This window comes from Meriones unguiculatus, chromosome 2 (genome assembly GCF_030254825.1).
Source record: "Meriones unguiculatus strain TT.TT164.6M chromosome 2, Bangor_MerUng_6.1, whole genome shotgun sequence".
Lineage (NCBI taxonomy): Eukaryota > Metazoa > Chordata > Mammalia > Rodentia > Muridae > Meriones > Meriones unguiculatus.
This window is the reverse complement of record NC_083350.1, coordinates 132804398-132812953: the sequence shown is the minus strand read 5'-3', so window position 1 is coordinate 132812953 and position 8556 is coordinate 132804398.

Here is an 8556-nt window from a genome sequence, read left to right as displayed (position 1 = left end):
TGCATTGTCTTCCTCTGTGGACTGGCAAGGCTGCACCTCCCAGAGGGATGTGATCACAGAGTCTGCCACTGAATTCATGCCAGAGACAGCCCCTGCCCCCTTACTAGGGACCCCACTTGGAGACTGAGTCTACAGGCTACATCTAATGAGCTGGGATTTTATGCCTTCTCAGTGCATTGTCCTTGGTTGTGGTATCATTCTTTTCAGGGACCCCAGGGCTCAGCTTTTTTGGTTTTTATGTTTCGTTTTTTGTTTGTTTTTTTGGTTTTTTTTTTTTTTTTTTTTTTTGTTTTTGTTTTTGTTTTGGCTCTATTCTCCTTTTGGAGCTTCTGTCCCCTCTAGGTCTTTCTTTCTCCTCTTTCTTTCACAAGATTCCCTACACTCTGCCCAAAGTTTGGCTAGGAGTCTCAGCCTCTTCTTTGATACCTCAATCAGTAGAGTCTTTGAGAGGCCGTCTGTGGTAGACTCCTGTCCTGGTCCCTGTCTTGTGCTATGATCGCATTTGTCCTCAATGAGGATTGAGCATCTTCCCTAGGGTCTTCCTTATTGTTTAGCTTTTTTATGAGTATAGATTTTAGTATGTTTATCTTATATTCTGACCACTCTTAATTGAGCTCTTCCAACTATTAAATAGTCTCCCTTATGCTTTCATGTCCTATGGATTCCAGTAGGCAGTTTCCCTCTCCCCACAACTTTCCGTTACTTCATATCTTTTTTATCTTCATGATCTGTATGTGCATTCATAGAGACGCACATACAGACACATTCTCCTCAAAACGGTTAAGATTGTTTTCCTTGTAAAGAATACCTCTGGAATAACATAGGGGTTGAACTGAATCAGTAAATTATTTCTGATGATGTAATCATTTTTTCAATAATTCTGCCAATTCATAAACATGGACTGCCTTTCCATATTCTAGAATTTTATTAAATTACTTTCCTCAATCTCTTAAAACTTCCATTGCAGATATCTTTCACCTCCTTAAATAGCTGTATTTCTAGGAAGTTTTTGATGTTTATGAATTGATATTTTTCTACATTTAATTATTTTTAAGTTCATTATGTGTATATAGAAAGAATAATGATCTTACTACTTTTTTAAACCTTGTTACATTCCACAAGGAATATATCACATACAAAAGTTTTCCTATAGACTTTTAGGATACTATATGTATAGGCTCATATGGTCTTTTATTTCTTCTTTTTCCTATTTGTATTTTGTTTATTTGCTTTGTCTCACTGCTCTAGCAATGCTTTGATCACTATACATAATATGAGCAGGGGATACCCTTCTCTCATTCCTGATTCTAGTAGAAATGTTTAGTTTTTCCACATTTCATATACTGTTGATTATAAATTTACCATACATAGTCTTTCTACATTGAGTTGTGTTTTTTTATGTTGCTCATGTTTGTAGATTTGATCATAAAGCCATGTTCTAAAGGTTTATTAGAAGTTTTGGGGTTTATTAAAATGATAATGGGGTTTCTCTCTATAAGCTTATTTATGTAAGGGTTTTATGGTATGATGGTATGGTATGGTATGGTATGGTATGGTATGGTATGGTATGGTATGGTATGGTATGGTATGGTATTTAATATTGTATGTGTGTGTGTGTGTTAAGCCAACCTTGTATAGTTGGGAAAGAAACCAACATGCTCATAGTATATAATAATAATATGTCCCCAAATTTGATTTACAAGCATTCTCACTGGTAATTTGTGTCAATGTTCCATTGGAAACTTGTTTTCTAATATTGATCTATTAATGAATCTTTATTTATTTTTGGAATTGGGACAGTACTGAGTTGATAGAAGGATTTTTAAAGTAAACCTTCTATTCCATTTTGTACATTTTAAAGGAATATTAACATTTAAATTCCTTTAAACATTTTAAAGGAATATTTGATAACTCTATCAAATATTATCTTTATTTGATAGAGTTTGGCAATTAATCTTTCTACACTTGATGCATTTGTTCTTGGGTAATGTTTTATTTCAAACTCACTGTTATGGGTTTGTTTACATGTATATCTCTTTGGTTTAACTTTCATAAGTCATATGCATCCAAGAATTTGTCATTTTCTTCTAGATCTTCCAGGGCCTGGAATATAAGTTTCAAAGTATCCCTAATAATCTAATTTTACTGAAATCTGTTGTAACTGTCTTTTTCATCTCTAATTTTATTTTCTTATCTGTCTTTCTTTTTATCAGCTTGTCTGGAGATTTTTAATATTGCTTTTTTTTTAATAATCAGCTTTTTGAGTCATTCCATATGACTATTTTTTTCAGTCTCTATTTCATTAATTTCTACACCAATTTTATTATTTTTTTCTGGCTTCTGCATTTGGATTTGGTTTATTCTCTACTTTCTAAGAGCTTATTATATTTTATTAGGATTTATGTTCAATTACTTTGACATTTTAATAAAACATTTATATCCATCTATATGTTCTGGCAGGTTGTTTAATTTATTTTGGGAAGTTTTAAACTTCTCCACAATTTTAGTTAAGATTGTATCTTTTAGTCTCCAAGTTTTTATTAAGTTCCTGTAGTTTATCTTGTTATTGATTTCCAGTTTATGTGTTCCTTTATTCATAAAATAAAAAATATTATTTCAATTATTTTATGGCCATTAAGACTTATTTTGTGGACCATAATGTGTTCACTTTTAAAGAAGATTCTATGGGTTTTTGAGAAAAAAATTCAATTACTGGTGGAAGAAATACTCTTGCAAGCCTGGTGATCTCTGATGTTTCTCACCTCTGCTATTTCTTTATTGATTTTAGTAAGTATGATCTATTTAGAGACAAAAGCAGTGTATTATAGTAAGTCATTCATGAACCTATCTGGACTTTTATAGATGCATTCTTGTTTATAAAGGTGAGAACAGCAAAGTCTGGTATATAATTACTTACCATTAAGTGTTTTTTTATGAATTGTTCCCCTTATTAATATGAGTTAGCTTCTATTTATTTATTTATTTATTTATTTTACAGCTTCTAACCAATTTTTATTTGAAGTCTAGAAACCAGTAACAGAGTAGACTATGCGTGGGCAATGTTGTGGTTAGCTGAACTAGTTTCATATTAGCGTTCTTATAGGTCTACAATTTAACACCAAGTCTCAGTCAAAAATGTTAAAGGGGCCTGTAGGCTTAGATTTTTCACCAAACCTACTTTATTGGGGGTTCTTAAACACCATTAGCTCCCTTCCAACCCCTGACCTTAGGTAAGAGACTACTAGGGAAAAGAACTGTAGATCTTTTTATATACTTCCTGCTGATTAGGGTCAATGGGTCTTTAGGGGATTAACAAACTCAGTCATGAGAATACCAGCTGCTCAGTCCAAAGGCCAACACCAAGCAGCAACACATAGTCAGCAAAAGCTGCAAGAGTCAGTAGGATTGCCCCAAGACGGTCTATGAAACATTCCTCTCTGCAAGGTCAAGTGTCAAAACATGAAGATCAGTGCGGTGATGTTGATGCAAGAAACAATGTCTTACTGTGCAAAGCTTTCTATATATGTCCTCTCCACAAAGTCCACCTACAGAGGTTCTCAGCTGGCCAAAGTGACACCCCTTGCATGAGAGAGCAAAACATCATGTGCCCTCTCTCACAAGCCAACCTCCAGCAAAACATCATGTGCCCCAAATGCAGCAAAACATCACATGACAAAACTGGTCTCCAAGGAAACCAGAAATTTCGACTTCAGGGACCTATAAATTGAAATTTCTCCACTCGTTTTACAGTAATTTATAGAATACTATTGACTTTTTTATTTTTATTAATTTCACTTTATTCATTTTGTATCCCCCCCATAAGCCCCTCCCTCCTCCACTCCCAATCCCACCCTCCCTCCCCTTTCTGCATGCATGCCACTCCCCAAGTCCACTGATAGGGGAGGTTCTCCTCTCCTTTCTGATCTTAGTCTATCAGTTCACATCCAAAGTGGCTACATTGTCCTCTACTGTGGCCTGGTAAGGCTGCTCCCCCCACAGGGGGAGGTGATCAAAGAGCAGGCCAATCAGATTATGTCAGAGGCAGTCCCTCTTCCCATTACTATGTAACCCACTTGGACACTGAACTGTCATGGGGCTACATCTGTGCAGGAGTTCTAGGTTATCTTCATGAATAGTCCTTGGTTGGAGTATGAGTCTCTGGGAAGTTCCCTGTGTTCAAATCTTCTTGTTCTGTTGCTCTCATTGTGGAGACCCTGTCCTTTCCAGCTCTTCCTATTTCCCACTTCTTACATAAGATTCCATTCACTCTGCCCAACAGTTGACCATCAGGCTCAGCATCTGCTTTGATAGTCTGTAGGGCAGAGGCTTTCAGAGGCCCTCTGTGGTAGGTTCCTAGTTTGTTTCCTGTTTTCTTCTTCTGGCTTTCAGAAGCCCTCTGTAGAAGGTTCCTAGTTCTTTCCTGTTTTCTTCTTCTTCTGATGTCCATCCTCTTTGCTTTTCAGGATGGGGATTGACCATTTTAGTTAGGGTCCTCTCTCTTGCTTAGTTTCTTTAGATGCACAGATTTTAGTGGGTTTTTCCTATGTTGTATGTCAATATGAATGAGTATAAACCATGTGTGTCTTTTTGCTTCTGGGACAACACACTCAGGATGTTGTTGAGGATGATTCCTTCCAAGTCCCACCATTTACCTGCAAATTTCATGATTTCCTTATTTTTCATTGCTGAGTAATATTCTATTGAATAGATGTACCACAATTTCTGAATCCATTCTTCAGTTGAGGGGCATCTGGGTTGTTTCCAGCTGCTGGCTATTACAAATAAAGCTGCTACAAACATGGTTGAGCAAATGTCCTTTTTGTGTACTTGAGCCTCTTTTGGATATACGCCCAGGACTGGTATGGCTGGATATTGGGGAAGCGCTATTCCTAGTTGTCTGAGAAAACGCCAGATTGATTTCCAGAGTGGTTGTACAAGTTTACATTCCCACCAGCAGTGGAGAAGGGTTCCTCTTTCTCCACAACATCTCCAGCATGTGTTGTCACTTGAGTTTTTCATCTTGGCTATTCTGATGTATGTAAGGTGAAATCTCAGGGTTGTTTTGATTTGTATTTTCCTAATGGCTAATGAGTTTGAACATTTCTTTAAGTGCTTCTCTGCCATTTGATATTCCTCTACAGAGAATTCTCTGTTTAGCTCTGTTCCCCATTTTTAAAGTGGATTACTTGGTTTGCTGCTTTTCAACTTCTTTAGTTCTTTATATATACTGGATATGATCCTCTGTCAGATAGAGGGTTGGTGAAGATTCTTTCCCAGTCTGTAGGCAGTTGCTTTGTTTTGATGATGGTGTCCTTTGCTTTGCAGAAGCTTTTCAGTTTCATGAGTTCCCATTTATTGATTGTTGCTCTTAGAGCCTGTGCTGTTGGTGTTCTGTTCAGAAAGTTTTCTCCTGTACCAATGAGTTCTAGGGTATTCCCCACTTTTTTTTTCTAGCCGATTTAATGTGTCTGGTTTTATGTTGAGGTCTTTGATCCACTTGGACTTCAGTTTTGTGCAGGGTGATAAGTATGGATCTATTTTTATTTTTCTACATGTAGACATCCAGTTGGACCAGCACCATTTGTTGAAGATGCTATCTTCTTTCCATTGTATGGTTTTGGCATCTTTGTCAAAGATCAGGTGTCCATAAGTGTGTGGGTTTATTTCTGGGTCCTCTGTTCGGATCCATTGATCCACCATTCTGTTTCTTTGCCAGTACCGTGCAGTTTTGAAAACTGTTGCTCTATAGTACAACTTAAGATCAGGGAAGGAGATACCTCAAGAAGATCTTTTATTGTAGAGGATTGTTTTAGCAGTTCTGGGTTTCTTGTTGTTCCATATGAAGTTGAGAATTTTTCATTCCAGGTCTGTAAAGAATTGTGTTGGTAATTTAATGGGCATTACATTGAATCTGTAGATTGCTTTTGGTAAGATGGCCATTTTTACTATGTTAATCTTGCCAAGCCATGAGCATGGGAGATCATTCCATCTTCTCATATCTTCTTCTAATTCTTTCTTCAGAGATTTTGAAATTTTTTTCATACAAGTCTTTGACTTCCTTGGTTAGGGTTACTCTGAGGTACCTTATGTCATTTGTGGCTATTGTGAAGGGTGTTGTTTCCCTAATATCTTTCTCAGCCCTTTTGTCTTTTGAATACAGGAGGGCTACTGATTTTTTTTTTTGAGTTAATTTTGTATCCGGCCACTTTGCTGAAGGTGTTTATCAGCTGTAGGAGTTCCCTGGTAGAGTTTTTGGGGTCACTCACGTATACTATCATATCATCTGCAAATAGTGATAATTTGACTTCTTCCTTTCCAATTTGTATCCCCTTGATCTCCTTCAACTGTCTTATTGCTCTAGCAAGGACTTCCAGCACTATGTTGAAGAGATATGGAGAGAGTGGGCAGCCTTGTCTTGCCCTGATTTCAGTGTGATTGCTTTAAGTTTCTCTCCGTTCAGTTTGATGTTGGCTATAGGCTTGCTGTATATCGCCTTTACTATGTTTAGATATGTGCCTTGTATTTCTGATCTCTCCAATACTTTAAACATGAATGGATGTTGGATTTTGTCAAATGCTTTTTCAGCATCTAGGGAGATTATCATGTGTTTTTTTTCTTTCAGGTTTTTAATATGGTGGATCACATTGATGGATTTCCATATATTGAACCACCCCTGCATACCTGGGATGAAGCCTACTTCGTCATGGTGGATGATATTTTTGATGTGTTCTTGTATTCCGTTTGCGAGTATTTTGTTGAGTATTTTTGCATCAATGTTCATAAGGGAGATTGGTCTGAAGTTCTCTTTTTTTGTTGGGTCTTTGTGAGGTTTAGGTACCAAGGTGACTGTGGCTTCATAGAATGAGTTTGGTAATGTTCCTTCTGTTTCTATTTTATGGAATAGTTTAAAGAGAAGTGGAGTTAGCTCTTTTTTGAATGTCTGGTAGAATTCTGCTCTGAAACCATCAGGTCCTGGGCTTATTTTGGATGGGAGACTTTCGATGACTGCTTCTATTGCTTTGGGGGATATAGGACTATTTAATTGATTTACCTGGTCCTGATTTAGCTTTGGTAAGTGGAATCGATCAAGAAAATTGTCCATTTCACTTAAATTTTCAAATGTTGTTGCGTATAGACTTTTGAATTAAGTCCTAATGATTGTTTGGATTTCCTCACTGTCTGTAGTTATGTCTCCCTTTTCATTTCTGATTTTGTTGATTTGGATGGTGTCTCTCTGACTTTTAGTTAGCTTGGTTAAGGGTTTGTCTATCTTGTTGATTTTCTCAAAGAACCAGCTCTTGGTTTCATTGATTCTTTGAATTGTTTTATTTGTTTCTAATTGTTTGATTTCAGCCCTGAGTTTGAATATTTCCAGCCGTTTACTCCTTTTTGGTGTGTCTGCTTCTTCTTTTTCTAGGGTTTTTAAGTGAGCCATTAAGTTGCTTGAATGCACTGTCTCAAATTTCTTCTTGAGGGCACTTAGTGCTATGCATTTTCCTCTTAGCACTGCCTTCATTGTGTCCCACAAGTTTGGGTATGTTGTGTCTTCATTTTCATTGAGTTCTAAGAAGATTTTAATTTCTTTCTTTATTTCTTCTTGACCCTGCTGTCTTTTAGTAGCAAATTGTTCAGTTTCCATGTATGTGTAGGCTTTTTTCTATTTCTGTTGTTATTGATATCCAGCTTCATTCCATGGTGATCAGACAGGATACAAAAGATTATTTCAATCTTCTTGTATCTGTTGAGGCTTGCTTTGTGACCAACTATGTGGTCTATTTTGGAGAAGGTTCCATGAGGTGCTGAGAAGAAGGTAAATTCTTTTGTGTTTGGGTGTAAGGTTCTGTAAATGTTTGTTAGGTCCATTTGATTCATGACCTCTGTTAGAGATATTGTTTCTTTGTTTAATTTCTGTTTAGTTGACCTGTCCTTTGTTGAGAGTGGGGTGTTGAAATCTCCCACTATTAGTGTGTGGGGATCTATGTGTGGTTTAAGTTTTATCAATGTTTCTTTCACAAATGTGGGTGCCCTTGTATTTGGGGCACAGATGTTCAGGATTGGTGGAATTTTCTCTTGATGAGTATGAAGTGTCCTTCCTCATCTCTTTTGATTAATTTTGGTTGAAAGTCTATTTTATCCGATATTAGAATGGCTTCTCCTGCTTGCTTCTTGCATACATTTGCTTGGAAAGCCGTCTTCCATCCCTTTACCCTCAGGTAATGTCTATCTTTGTGACTTAGGTGTGTTTCTTGCATACGAAAGATTGCTGGGTTTTGTTTACACATCCATTCTGTTAGTCTGTGTCATTTTATTGAAGAATTAAGTCCATTGATATTGAGAGACATTAATGACCAGTGGCTGTTAGATCCTTTGAATTTGATGTTGGCTGTGGTCATACAGTTGTGGGCTTGGTTTCTTTTTGTTTTACTGCAGTGGGGTTATTTATTTCCTGTGTTTTCTTGAATGTAGCTATTTTTCTTGGGTTGTATTTTCCCTTCTAGTGTCTTCTGTAATGCTGGATTTGTGTGTAGGTATTGTTGAAATTTGTTTTTGTCATTG